Genomic DNA, 15,881 nt, shown 5'->3' on the forward strand with positions numbered 1-15,881 from the left:
TTGTGTGTGTTACTCTGGATTTCCAGCATCTGCAGCATCTCTTGTGTTTATTTATTTCATTAATTCATTAATTTATTACATTATTTCATTATTTCATTAATTTATTACAGGATAATGAACATGTGTCTAAGCTAAACAGAATGCTGGGAATTTGCGCGAATGGTAGAGAATTATGGGGGGAAATAAAGATTTCCACTTATTTCTTGTAGTTGGCTGGAAGGACGTTGCACAGAGTGATATCATGAGCACATAAACATTTAGAACATAGAACACAGAACAACGCAGCACAGTACAGGCCATTCGGCCAAAAATGTTGTGCCGACCCTTAAACCCTGCCCCCCATATAACCCTCCACCTTAAATTCCTCCATATACCTGTCTAGTAGTCTCTTAAATTTCACTAGTGTAAAACTACAAGTTTAGTAGTTTCCAGAAATAAAAAAGAGATGGATGTTTTATCAATTGAATTTACACTACACAAAAGAGTTGGATATATCAAATTAATGTTATTTGCATGATGATATTTGACTCTTTCACATATAGCTTGCCATTTCACAGGAAGCTACTCTTAAAATTTGCCTTATTTAGCTTTCCTTAGCGGTTTACAGCAAAACTGCAGTAAATGCTTTGCTCCTTATTGACATTCATGCAACTTGTGTAACGGAATATTGAAATGTTGATTTGCCTTGCTGACATGCTTGATTCAGTTTAGTCCCTCAGATAAAAATGTATAAGTGTCATGTCTCCGGTTTGTTTTTATGGACAAGAAGTGATAAAAGTATGTCCTTTCAGTTAAAATGGTATTTCAGTAATTAGCATTTGCATATTTAATCACCAGCTATAATGGTTTAATGTGATAACTGGTAATCTCTTTTTATGTGATAAAGCTTCAGGTCATTTGATAAAACACAATTTTCAGGTGATCTATAATCTGCTTCTCTGGGTTATTGACAGCTGGTTGATTTTGTTTCCACCCCTTGGTACAATAAGACATGTATTGCCTCACGTTCTCCATTGCTTTGGTAGCTTCGGATACTTGTACTGCGAGTAACATGCCTTGGATTGAAACTTGATCAATAGATTTAGATAAAACCCTAGTATGCAACAATTTCTGAACTTAATATGATCTCAGCCATTTTTTTGAAAGATGGAAAATAAATTGATATTTTTAGTACTCAGCTTCAGTGGAATTTTTGCAAAACTAGCATCAATTAATTTTCTATAGTTGCTCTGTTTTAGTGTGTCCAGCAAGATCATTTCCCATCCATCTGTGGTGTTATATCTCATTGCAGATAATAATTTATTTGATTATTGAATGAAAATGCAATTAGTTACCAGTACTTTCAAACTGAAGTACTGCATCATCACATTGGATAAATCTTTTATACAAATTAGGTTAACAAGTACAGTCAAAATTTAATGAAGTACTTTACATAGAACATACCAATAGAATGGGGACAATAAACACAAAATATTTACTGCTGGTAATATTATGTAGAAATTAGTGTTAACAGAACTTTAAAGGCAGCATTGAGTCTAATTCTAATAGTGAGAGGAACCATACAGAAACTGACATCCTTTATCACTCATCAGCAAGCAGTGAGAGTAACTGATAGATGTAGATACCTAGAAAGAGAAGATGGCTTTTCTGTAACATTTTACTTCCTCACATTCACTTTGAAGTGTATTGATGGCACTTCATGACGGAGAACCGAGCAAAGTATGAGCGAAAGATTAATACTTTTCGTAACAAAGGGTCCAGAAGAAATGTCCTTCTCTTCCTCTGGTGGTGCAGGAGTGTTCCTTTGAGAGGATGGACAAAACACCATCCCATACCTTGCATGTATTGATTCGGTGTGCTTTAATGGAACATGGACCCATAATCTTCTGATTCCCAGGCAAGGATAAAGAAGCTTAACATTAAATAGACGCAGGAACTAATGTTAATAAGAGTGCTAGGTTCTAATAAATTTGTCAGTTCAGTGATAAGTGGGCACAGTCAGATTAATAAATCAATACAGCTACTGGTTGTAGCTGTGAATTAAAAGAGTGATGGATGAAAGGACACTAGTTAATTAATACTACTGCATACAGCTGCAAATTACTGTAATTGAGAAGTGGGCTGTACTGACTGAATAAATACATCGAAATGAGCACCGTCAGTTTGATATGTGAATTGACCATGACAAACAGTGCAAGTTAGTTATTGGAGCAGCAATCAGTAATGAAGATGTAAGTAACTAAATGTTTGGGTGATGATAATTTGCAAATATTGTTCATTTAAATTAGCAAAATATGGGGTGGATTCTATAAACCCTGAATGAACTCCTTTGATATCTTGGTGAGATAGAGGGGCTACCTTTGATACTGTGCTTTTAATGGATACCTTTGTAGCAAGTTCTATTGATATCTTGGAGGGACTTCTTTGATATGGTAATATCTTGGTGGGATTCCATTGACTTATCTCCCTTTGCACTCCTATCTGTGCCCAGCTTGGTGATTTGGTTTTGCACCAATCCCCAGGTTGTATCTTATTTTACCTTCTGCTCCATGATATCCGATAGGTCCTCAGCTGTGTCTGACTCATTTAGCAGTGCCCCCATGTCCTCGGGGGAATTGAGCAGTACAGTGTGGAACAGGAGTCACGTTTAAGCTGACTTAGTAGGAAGGGTCCATGCTCCATAATCTAAATTTTCACAATAGTCTGACATCTTTTACCATTTAGTTTTGGCACTGACCTAAGAACAACTTGTTTTATTAAAACTATGTTTCTTAGATTGATATGGTGAAGTCTGGTCTCCTGTTCAATCTCACCAGTCTTACAGGTATAGTTTCAAATCCTACCAAATTATCATTATCTGGGAGATTGTGCAGTTACATATGAAGTAATGCAACTATTGATAAGAAAGTGAGAACTTGCACCAATTCTATTTCTGATGCAGGAACATAGCCATGGTCCCTTGGACAACACGTGAATGACTAAACTTGAGAAATGTGTGCCAGTCACTGCAGTCACCTGCCCATTTGGTGGTCTGGGAGGCAGCTGTTCAAACCTAGAACAAAATAGAACAAAAACTCATTTGCCCAGCTCCCAAATTTTGGACACAGTATTTTAAACTATTAACACACATCTAAGCTACTGTAAGATCTAATTGTTTCATAACTAGAGCCAACACCCATCCACCTGTAGCAAGTTCAAAGGTTTATTCATGTTTTCTGCTGCAGGATGCAGAAATAATTGGGGTAAGGTGGCACTAAAATCCATTTTCTGCCCCAGCTGCCATTGATGGTTGAGTCCAGACAGGGAGTCTCAGCAGGTTGTCTGACCATAATCTACCAGAGCTTTGCACTTTGCACTTTGCACTTTGGAAGGACAAACCAAGGTAGAACATACAAGGTAAACGATAGGGCACTGAGGAGTGCAGTAGAACAGAGGGATCTGGGAATACAGATACATAATTTCCTAAAAGTGGCATCACAAGTAGATAGGATCATAAAGAGAGCTTTTGGCACATTGGCCTTTATAAATCAAAGTATTGAGTATAAGAGTTGGAATGTTATGGTGAGGTTGTATAAGATATTGGTGAGGCCGAATTTGGAGTATTGTGTGCAGTTTTGGCCACCTAATTACAGGAAGGATATTAATAAGGTTGAAAGAGTGCAGAGAAGGTTTACAAGGATGTTGCCAGGACTTGAGAAACTGAGTTCCAGAGAAAGGTTGAATAGGTTAGGACTTTATTCCCTGGAGCGTAGAAGAATGAGGGGAGATTTGATAGTGGTATATAAAATTATGGTGGGTATAGATAGAGTGAATGCAAACCGACTTTTTCCACTGAGGCTGGGGCAGAAGAAAACCCGAGGACATAGGTTAAGGGTGAAGGGGGAAAAAGTTTAAAGGGAACATTGGGGGGGGGGGGGGCTTCTTCACACAGAGAGTGATGGGAGTGTGGAATGAGCTGCCAGATGAAGTGGTAAATGCGGGCTCACTTCTAACATTTAAGAAAAACTTGGACAGGTACATGGATGAGAGGGGTATGAGGTGTATGGTCCAGGTGCAGGTCAGTGGGACTAGGCAGAAAAATGGTTTGGCACAGCCAAGAAGGGCCAAAAGGCCTGTTTCTGTGCTGTAATGTTTTATGGCTCTATGGAGCTGAGGTTCATGTTGATTCCTACACATCTGTTGTACTGGGCAAAAGTCTAAGGCACATATATATATATATATATAGTTAGGATGCTCAAGACTTTTGCACAGTACTTAATTTGCCAACGTGGAGGGCAGAGCGAGTTTATAAATCTGGCAGGAGTGAAGGGTATGGTGGGGATGGGAGGGGTGTGGGGCAGGTGGCAGGGGAGGATTCCAGGGGCAGGGGGTGGCGCAGGTGAAGACCCCAAGCATGGTCATTTGATTTCAAACAATTGGTTTCCCCGGTGCGGCCCACTCCCTCCCTTCTCCCTTCCCCTATTCCAACCATGCTTCCCCCTCCTTGCCCCTCCCAATCTACAATAGAGACTCAGCAGAATCAGGTTTATCACTATTCACATATGTCATGAAATTTGTTTTTTTTTGCAGCATCAGTACAATGCAATACATAAAATTACTACAGTACTGTGAAAAGTTCTTAGGCATCCTAGCTATATATATGTGCCCAAGACATTTGCACAGTACTGTAAATTCTAGCAAATACCACTATAAAGCATGTTTATGCTAAGGCAGTTTCTTCTAAACTTATTTTCTTGAAGATCCAGCATCCCAGTCTCACTCGCTATAATTCACTAACTCAGGATGGAGATATAAACACATGTAAACTTAGCTCTCCACTCACTTCCAATATTATTCAAAGCCTTGAGGTGAACGGTTGTTTTTATTATAATAAACAACATCGTTCTGAAATTCCCTGCTCAATGAGGTTAAAATAATATTTACATAGAAAATGCAGTTTGTTTACCGAAAGGACCATAAGAATGAGTGAGCCACAGCCTTCTGGAGTATTTGTATCAGGCCTGGTCAGTTATAGCAAGGACTTTGGAGCAGCTTGGATTAAAAGATGAAAGAACTGTCAGTGTTGTTTTATTGCATTGACCCCTACGTTCTGAAATTCTCCAACAGAAACAGGGCAGCAACTTAGCCAGGGCCAGTTCCAACTATAGCCTCGCAAACAATGGGCATGGCGTGTTAAGAGAAACATGGGTTATTCATATGAGGGAGTAAGGATTAGAAAGATGTACCAACAAATAAAGAATGCTGGAGAAAAAAACAACAAGGGGCAGAAACGCCAATGTATATCAGTAGGCTGAATGGTCTGCTTTCTCAATTTAACCCTTTCTCGTTAATATGTAAAGAATTCATTCTTTGATAGTTCGATTATGGAAATCCAACCATCTAGATAGCTCTTTATTAGGTTACCTCATCAGTAAAGTGAAGGTCCTGAGAGTTGCAACATTTCTGTTATTTGTACAAGTGATGACATGACAGCCTGTTGGTCCTTTCCAAGCTGGAGGATGAGTGGAATCTTTCTTTGTCTTCTAACCTGACTAGCATAGCCACGTGATGTTTTCCTTTCCCTGCACTTGCAGTGCTGGGCCGGGCAACCAGACTAAAGCCGTCCTTCGGTTACAGGTCAACAATACCTCAGAGACAACCTCATCTTCTGCACTTAGCTAAGGACAGTACTAATAGTGATGCGGAAGTGGCTCGCTTGCTGCTTTTCTATCTAGTTAGTTGAATCAGACATGCCATGTGGCATTAGCGAAAAAATTACAGAGGTGACATAAGCCATGGTTTTGATGTTTGGATAATGACATCCTAATGCTCTTCTAAAGCAAGGCTGCAGCATATTATATAGAATTAACTCTCTGCCTGTCTAGGACAAGGCAGAGTGGTTTGGATGTATTTAATTTTCATGGTTAAGAGTAATGGCATTGGATTTAGAGTATAGCTTTAGCTTTAGAAAGAGGCTCGAGGGACTGTGCAGTATCAATACTGTAAGCTGAGAATGAAATGAGGTTATTGGCAAGCTTTTGGACCTCTAATGAGATAAGGTGACTGATAGGTTCTGCTCTTGTCCCTCATTATTCCATGCTTCAATGGGAACGTGATAATTTATTTTTGTCTAGCTTTCCGATCTAGCCAGTTTAATGGGATTTCTTGCCAGAGCCATATGCTGTATATTATTTTGTTCTCAGTGACAAAATTGGAAATTGTACTCCACGGTAGTTACTGTGAAAATGATGCCTGCCGTCACGCTACATGAGTATCAGTTTCAGAACTAGTGGTTTTATTGCTTCATTTTTGTTGTCAAATGTTATTTCTTAGTTCTTGACTAACTGCAACATTATAATCAGCAGTAATTTATTTTGAAACTATGTGGCCAATAATTTATCAGAATAAGGCGCATCCAAGTAAATAGCCACAGACCGTTTCTCCTCGAAATGTCTATTGATCACCTTACCGTCATCAATCCTTTCGCGAGAACACTGCTGAGCGCTTCTCGAGCGTGTTCACAATCAGAGTCAGCAGTGACAGCTGTGTGCCCCAAAAATGGGGATAAACCAATGAACTGTCCATAGAATGAACAGTACATATTATTGAAAGTTAAGAATAACATCTCCTCAAGAGCCTTCAAGCGAGTAATTTACTGTTGGTTGCTAAGTTCTACTGTGGCAGGTTGGAGCTCTAGTCTCAAGATTTATAAGGCCTTTAGAATTCATTCAAGACAGGTTAGTACTTTGAAATTTTTCTGTGCTATGGGCCCCTCTGTTTTAATGCTAATTATGGTCACTTGAATGAGGTGGGTCCCAGTATTAATTATTTAGTGTGCACACTCTTACATCTGCCTACTGAAGGAAGTATCCATCCTTTCTCCAGTTAGTTCTGTAGCAGGACGTTGCCAGTTTTACATCCTGTAGAACATAGTCAGTAAAATGCCCAACAAGTTCCAGAATGTGCTGATTAGCCATGATTCCCCTGTGATGATTTTAGAATGCTGCTTTCTCAAACTTTCAAAGAAACAATCTCTAAAGTTTCATGCAATACATAGCACTACATCAGCTGTGACTCATAACTGCAACATGTTAGATTGTTGGAAATGTTCGTAGCTTTTCAACAACTTCAGCTCCTGAAAACCCCTCAACAAAATAGTGATGTGATTTTTTTTTAATAAGAGGGTTGAAAGCTTATTTGTTCATCCATGGATGAATCCTTTTTTTTAAAAAAAGCATCTGCTGAAGATTGGGTGTCAAACCTAACTGGAAGACAAAATGATATTGACACTAAATTCAAAAGATGGGATTGCTTTAATGACCTCACAATTTCCATTTTGTGAAACAGAACTATCTGATGTATGACATAAAATTCAATGAGTGGCTCAATCACAGAGCCACACACACAAGTAGATGACCAAATTCCCACAACAGAACGCAGTGACGGATAGAAGGACCATTATATTTCAGTACTTTTGTCACACTTTATCCATCTGTCCTTTTTTTTATCAAAGATCTGTACACTTCAACCTGCACATGAAAAAAAGATGAATCCTTGACACCACAATCTGCAAATCTCATTCCTTTACAGCTGAATGCACATGGAAAAATCTGATGAATCAAATCTCTGCTGTCTGGGGCTTTAAAACATCTAATGCTGTGGATCAGATGTAGAGAGTATAATCTTCAGAGTGGAATAGTGTCCCCTCCTTCACAGTGTGAAGCTCTGAAAATGTTACTTGCAGCTCTCGATTATAACTGAGCACGAAATAATACCGGTAAAATTTATTGGCAGTTTTGAAGGGAGGACGTGGAGTTATTTCTTGTCAGAAGTATGCATTAGAAATGTAGTCATACCTGGTTAATTCAGATCTCAGTAAGGAATATTCAGCAAAGGATCTGCACTCCAGTCATCTCCTGTTGTTTCATCAACTTCAGAAGTGAAACTGTTTATTGATGATGCTTGTTATCATCAAAATATCATTCCCATTCTCAATTGACACCTTTCTTTAAATAGTACATAGCACGTTCTTGTCTATAGCAAGCTGTGGATAGTTTTCGGCTTTGGGCTGTTATAATTGCCAATTAAACACCTCTGAATCCTTTCTCTCCCGAATATCAGTGGCTTTACCATCTAGGTTCTTCACTGTCAACATATCAAGGGTCATCATTTACCAGAAACTTAACTGTATTGACATATCAATGCTGTGGTCTGATTTAAGAACAGAAAATGTTGGAAACTCTCTGCAGGTCAAACATCATTTCAATACCTGTCTCTGGCTTACCTCTTGAATCCTGGAAACCTCTTCAACCTCTACAGAAATTTAAGGAGCCAAAATATGTTATCATCCTGAACAGATTAAATTCCTTTCATCTGATATTTTTTCATTGTAGACAAATTCCAGTCTCTTCATTATGTTGATTGTTTACTTTGATTTTAGTCTATTATAAGGGATTGATCAGGAGTGAAAGGTTCTGTCATTTTTGATAGCCCCTTATTCCTCTATTTTTATTCCCAATGGGATTGTAATTCAGTGATTTCTGGACAGAGGTATGGACCAACTCAGACCAACCCAGTTATAATTAACCTCTACAATGAAAGAAGGTTAAGAGTGAACTTTATTGTCAATGGCATCTGTCAATAGTACAATTAACTAAACTTTTAGTCTCGTTTAAGTGGTCCAAGATAAATGTTTGTAGAAATAGAAATCCGACTCCAAATCTCTCAGGGTATTGTTCTGAAATTCCAATTGAAGCATTTAACTAAAGGAAATGATGGAAGTGAACTTATTCTGTGTGTAACCTTTGTTGTATTCCGTATGGAAGCAGAATGTTGGCACTGGTTGGCAAATGTGCGATCTTCTATTTTCCATAATGAGCTGAAAATTCATAATTTCTTAGAGCTTATGTGAAATTTAATTGTAGACGTAACAGTATATTTGTAATACGCTGATCCAGCTGAATGAGAAGGGTGGTTTGTGAAAGGTGGAATTGGTGTTTACATCATAAACAGTATCGATAAATTGAGACAGCATAAACTTGCAGCAAATTATATTTTGAAAATACTGATGTGAATTAAAGCACTTTGGGAGATAAATAGGTTTAATTAATTTTGAAGCTTCTGAAATCTGGTTGCATTGAACAAATAAATTTGTTGGATTATGAATTCTACTGATTTTATATAATTCAATTTTAGTGTGCTTATTTCCACTCAGTAAGGAAATAATTTCACCAGAACAGTGTGTTTCAAAAAGTGACTCAGGTGTTGCATGGTTCTGATGGTAATGGCGGGGGGGGGGGGGGGGGGGGATCATGTGACCAATTTGAAATCTCATCGCCTGATAGTACAGAGGAGCAAGTTGACTTGATCCTCCCAAACATCAGCATTCAGAAGTGTTGTTTATGTAACATATCAGCAATATTTGAGAAATATTGTGGGTGTGTTGTTTGATTGAGCATTCTTAGTTAAAAAGGCATACGTCATCATACCACCACATCATATTGCGTGACCCACTTAAAGTACAAAAGCAAAACTAAGATACATTATTCCTGGCTCCAGTACTTTGAATTAGTTATTATGTTTTGGAGTTACAACTGTCTCCATGCCATACACCGTGAACCATTGCCCAACAGGGGGTAAACAGATGTTTGTGCCAACCTCTGTGCCTCTGGCTGGAAAGCATACTGGGCCAAGGAAGGACCGTGCTGCTCAGAGGAATCGTGAAAGAGATGACTCGGAGGTTCGACGGACTCGGAGTGCGCTGCGGTCGGGGCGCCTTCGCTGTGTGCTGCATCTGCGAGGCTGAGTCTGGCGGCGCAGTGGAAGTCCATAGCGGGGGTATTCCCTTCTGCCGCCTGCGTGGGATGACGAGTCTATCGGGACCCTGAGCACTTGTGGAAACTGTGTGGTGGTTTCTTTCGTACTTATAGTCTTTTAACATCTTTGGACTATTTTTACTGTGCCCATGGTGTGTGTTTTTTTTAATCAATTATGGTATTGTCTGCACTTTTGTAACTATATGTTAACTCTAACTATATGTAACTATGTGGTTTTGTGTAGGTCTTGTAGCTTTAGGTTTTGGTTTGTTGGGAGGTAGAGTTGGTCTCTTGACTTGGTGTGTCTGGGTAGTCTTGTTTTGTCTGGTGGATTTGGCGCTTCTTTCTGGGGAACGCACTAAGATGGTAGCACGATATTACTACGCAGCAGCCTCTCCGGACGCTGGATTTGGGGATTGCCAAACGACATGTGGATTTTCTGGTGTAGCCTGTTTTGTCGTGTGCTTTTGTGATATCATTCTGGAGGAACATTGTCTCATTTTTTAACTGCATTGCATTTGTGGTTTCTAAGTGACGGTAAACTGAAACCCTTGGGCTGGCTACAACAGTTTATGTAGGCAGTATATTTGAGAAAGCTTCTGATATGTTGATCAGGCAGTTACTTGTGTAATGTGGCTTGGTTTTAAGCTGGAAGAGAGTTCAAGGAAAGTTGCAAGCATTCAGTTTTAGTGAGTATTACAAACCAGAAGCCACTCTTCGTGCCTTAAGGTTATTGCATGAACTTCAAGTGGGAGACGTAAAGCTGCTTGTTAAACACAGTTGGATAAATGGAAGGCTGAAAAGAAAAAGAGTCAATGGAGATATAAAAACAGAGATTCGTCAGATGATGTTGTGGATGAGGAAACCTAGAAGAGAAATCAGATCGTAAAGGGAGCAACAGAAGGATTAATAAGGAAATACTTCTCAAGATCAAGATGTACATCCTAGCAAGGAGAAAAAGGAAAAGAAGGAGGAGGGTGACATAAATACTGTGGAAATGGAAGAGGATAAATGAGACATAATTTCTTGAGAAATTAGCAAATTCAGAGATACAGAAAACTAGAAGGAGAAAAAGGAAGGTGAGAAAAAGAAAGACAAGAAGTTGAAAAGGAGTGTGAAAGAGAGAAGGAATGTGAGAATAAAAACCAGAACTGCGAGGAAAGCAAAGATCAAGTAGATCAAGAGAGCAAAGCTGAGAAGAGGAGAAGAAAGGTGTCCAGAGCTGTCAGAACCACTTCCTGCAGTCTCAGCGGGAACTCCTACAGCCACCACGTTGGAGGCCCAGACCTGAGACCCTCCCTTGTTAGGAAAGACGTTTTCTCACAAGAGTAAAAAATCCTCAATAGCGATTAATCTTTAGGCCTGAATGGCACAATTTAAAATTTACCATGCTGTGGCTGTCTGTAGAGTTGTTGTATTGTACAGCATATATAAGCAGGGAGGAATGTTGTGTATTCAATATATCAGTAATACTTGAGTAATATTGTGGGTATGTTGTTTGATTGAGCATTCTCTGTTATTAAAATGATTGATTATGAGTATATGTAAAACTATGTGAATGGCATACATCATCACACCACCACATCATACGTGTGCTTCCCTGCATAAAGTAAAAAACTGAAACTAAGATACATTATTCCCGGCTCCATGTTTTCTTTTGTATTTTTTTATGTTCTGGAGTTACAAACCATAACAAGAAGCATCCTAGAACACCCCTAAATATTGTCCGGTTTATTAAATAATACCAGTATTTGTAGTTTCATTGTTAATGCTTATTCCTTATGATGGTCAGGATTTGTGTGAAAAATTGGCGAACCAGGGCCCTAAGCTTCTCCTGTACGTACTATTTGAGCCTTTATTGATCTTTAGAATATGGAAGGAGTAATGATTAAAAAGTCCTTCTGTTAGCTCTCAAATATTTTGGCAGGATTAAATGTAAGGCTAGATAAATATATTAAGGCTCTGAGTCTACCAGCAGTCCAAAGAAATAATTACATCCTTGATCCAGTGAGATTTTAAATTATCAGCTTCTTCATTGCAATGCTAAAACAAACACTAAGATTATTCCAGTAAGATTGCTTAGCTATCAGAACCAGCTTTAATAGTGTGAGTAATCATTTTGAATTTGAATCTAGGCTTGAATTGATGTTTTGCCTTTCATGATAATTTCAGGACATCACAATACATTTCCAACTGAAGAAGTAGTTTTAAAGAGTGGTCACTGCTGTATTGTAGAAATTAAGGTCCATGGACATAGACATCAGGAGAGATGAGCAATAGATTTTCATTCTTTAGATATGACTGCGCAGAACTATAAATCCTGTGCTTATTAAAGCAACAGAGGATTTCTGCTTACAGGACAAACTCTTAAAAGAACTGCCAAGTTCTTAACGTTACTTCTGAAATAAGTGAGCAGCGGTTTTAATGGCTGAAATTTTGAATCTGAAATAATTGCTCAGTCATGACATTTATTACCCTGTGAAACTGTTGTCAACTAATGAAGTCTGCATATGGATAATTAAATGTGGAGACACTTAATGACATACTGCTGCCTGCCAGGGTTTTCTGTTGAACCCTTTACTGAGAGAAATTCTACTGAGATTATTACATAATACACATTTTCATCATTTTACTGGACTTTCTCATGGTGGGGAAGGAAATGAATCCTTGTATATAGAGGTCGAACTAAGTCTCTAAATAGTGCATACAATCAGAAAGTGCAAGGAATATTCAGTGGGTCAACAGCGTCTGTTCAGAGAGAGAAGCACGTTCAAAAGGTGATACTTCAAAAAGGCAGCATCCACCATTAAGGACCTCATCACCCAGGACATGCCCTGTTCTCAATGCTACCAGGTACAGGAGCCGGAGCAGGCTGGAACATTACCGAAACACCTTCTTCCCCTCTGCCATCAGATTTCTAAATGGACAATAGATTCATGAACACTAGCTTACTATTTTTAACTCTTTTTGCTCTCTTTTTCACTACTTACTTAATTTAATTATTTTATATATACATTATTGTTTTAATCTATAGATTTTTATGATTATGTATTGCAATAGGTATACTGCTGACGCAAAGCAACAAATTTCATGACATATGCCAGTGGACTTGACTCTGAGCAGTCAGTGCTTCAGGCCTGAGAACTTCTGTCAGAAATAAACAAGTCAAGTGTCTTCTTTCATTTTTTACCACTCTTGATGTTAAATGCACTTTGAAGCATTGGAGCTCAAAGGTAGTTCTTTTTCTTTGTCAGACTTCCATGCTGTGCCACTTGACTATTTAAAGTCTGCATTCAATCTAAGTTAGACATGACCGAGTGCTTCACCATCCATATTTGGTTAATTTCCAGCAGATCTTTTGGCGTACATGAAATCTCTGGACTTTCTTACCAGGTGTAGTGGGCAGCCGTGTGACTAAGATTATGCTCGTTCTGCTTAAAGCTATGTTCTTTCTCACTGAAATGCCTACTTTATCAGCCAACCCTCAAATTTGTTTTCATGTTGAGTTTTTACTATCCCTGCGATGTTTACTTCTTAAGAGTTTCCCCGACTATTCTGACTGACCTCTCAGCTGTTCTGTTCGAAACTGCAATATATCAGAATTGGAGTCAGAAATGGAATCACATTTTGACATGTGTTACGTACCCCGTGACCGGGTTACTAAACCAGCAGAAATGGAATGATACGTTGGAGTCTGGTGGTACTCTAAGTAAAGGTGTTTATTAGTAAACTAAACAATACAGTATCAAAAATGCAAATATACATATAAAACAGGTTAGCAATAATAAAAACAGAAGTGTAGGAATAATAATCAACAGTAAAAAACAAGCTCTATCAAAGTCTAGGGGTAAATGAATTGTCATAGGAGAATATAGAGTTCAGTTCAGTTCGTGCTGAGGTAGCTGTTGTTGTGTTGCAAGGTTGGAGAGAGAGAGAGAGAGAGAGAGAGAGAGAGAGAGCGAACGAGATGTGAGCAGCTGCAGCGGGCAAACCTTCCGTTGTCTTCTTGTTCCGTTGTACTGATGTGGTCATTCGGTTATGACCCCTCCGTTCTCGACTAGACCGTTCTTCTGTGGTGGGCTCGTCACTCTGGCATGAGTGGACACACACACAAGCCCCCACTGGCCCTGCCGTCACACTGTGAGCTTTGTAACCGATCTCCTGATTCGGCCCTCTAAGCCCCCCCCACACCTTCCTGTGGGTGCACAATACTCTTTCAGTGTCCACTGGTGTGTCTGAGGGTGTCTCCCCAGATCCGTCTTTTATCCCCACTGACGGGGTATCAGCCATCCATCAACTCAATATGTCCATGTCCATCAAACTAGTCCACTCCCTGCTGTCTCAGCAAGAATGTTAACGAGCAAAGAAGTGTCCTTGCAGCAAAAGATTGTTTACCTTTTCCATCAGTGAAGAAGCCATAAAACTAAATCAGCCGTCTCTCTCTCTCTCTCTCTCTCTCATCTGTGGCAGATGCCTCTACCTCTGTTCTTCATCTCTCTCTCTCATTAGCAGCATAGTTCCCAAGGGGGGGGGGCAGTTCTGGACCCCCATTTCCATCTGGTTTGTTCAGCACACTTAACACCCCCACCCCTCAAGGAATTTTCACTTGGTGAAAATTAACTTGTAAGGCACATTACAAAATCTAATATAATACAGAAGTGATCAGTAATCAACAGGGTAACACAGGTATGGTTTCAAATTAACACCTGGATAAACAATCAGCAATTACATTGTCAGTCCCCTTTACATGTTGTATTTTAATATCGAATTCTTGTAACAACAGACTCCAACTTAATAACTGTCTATTTTTATACCTCATGTTAGTCAAAAATACCAAGGTGTTGTGATCAGTATAAACTATCAATGGTTTCTGTGCCGAACAAATGTGGACCTCAAAATGCTGCAACGCCAGGATAAGTGCCAGTAATTCTTTTTCTACAGTGGAATTAATTCTTAGCTTAGGTGTATATTACAGAATTGGAACCAATACATGTGTGATTATAATGTAGTACATTACAGAAGTTTGTGCAAATACTAATCTCTATTTTACTTTTAAACTTAACTTTCAGTCAGTCTACTATGATATTGTCTTTATCTTTCACAAGCTTTATCTAAAAAAAAGTCAAATTCCCGCAAAACCAGATCCTGTTATTCAAAGTGGCATTTGGTCAACCCTTGCCTCTTTTCCACTTAACTCTCACGTGGTTAGCTGGCTCACCAGCCCAGATTAGGCCTTCACAGACCCCCTTCACAGGTGCTAGCTTATCACCAATGGTTTCCATTAAGCCCATTTGCTGAACTTTCACACCACTCATTAATTTTAAGCAGGTCATTAATTTTATCTTCAGGATCTTTAATTCTATTAGTTTCCAGTTTAACACCTTCAGGTGATCCCTCTTGGTCAAAACAACACTTCAAGTTCTGCCTCTCCAAATCACATACTTGAACAACATCAAGTTGTTTATTTTTAAATTTCAAAACAAACTGTAATTGATTCACAGGCACCTTGCTAACAAATCATTGTTTAGTTAACGGTCCCTTCCCTTTGATCAACAGTCCTGGAACCAAACCCGACTTTAAATTTCCTTTATTCAAAAGTTTAGGAACAATACTTTTCCCTTTTCCTTCAATAATATTCCCATCACCAGCTTTCATCTCCTCACCAACTTTTAGAACACCTTCTAACACAAGTGACTGAGAATCCTCACTTTCCACTGGTGCCAGGGTTAACCCTTTCTTCACTGAACCAAGTCCATCTGACCCAAAAGGATTGCATTCCTTTTTAACCAAGTCAGACACCTCAGACCTTTCCTGAGCTTCAACACTAGGTTCAGTACCCTGTGCATCCACATCCTGAACACAAGCAAACGGGACATCTGCCCCTTCTAGGTTTTCAATACCAGTCTCCCTTTCAAATTCCAAGTTCCTCTGATCCTCCCAGTTACTCTCTGGGCAACTCCCCTCCGGAGTAAACTCAACCTTGCGGGTTAAAACAACCTCGTCTGCTAACTCAGCAGACTCCCTCAAGGTAGCGGCATCCTTTATCTCTCGGAATGCTCTTATGTCATTGGGAACACACTTAAATTC

At 39.2% G+C, this 15,881-nt stretch overlaps 1 protein-coding gene across 5 annotated transcripts in view; it reads left to right on the top strand.

Annotated features, from left to right (window-relative positions):
• LOC140738775 (voltage-dependent calcium channel subunit alpha-2/delta-1-like) overlaps positions 1-15,881 on the top strand; it is a 715,977-nt gene that overhangs the window by 460,236 nt on the left and 239,860 nt on the right. The window lies entirely within an intron of this gene.

This window comes from Hemitrygon akajei, chromosome 14, assembly GCF_048418815.1.
Source record: "Hemitrygon akajei chromosome 14, sHemAka1.3, whole genome shotgun sequence".
Taxonomy (NCBI): Eukaryota; Metazoa; Chordata; class Chondrichthyes; order Myliobatiformes; family Dasyatidae; genus Hemitrygon; species Hemitrygon akajei.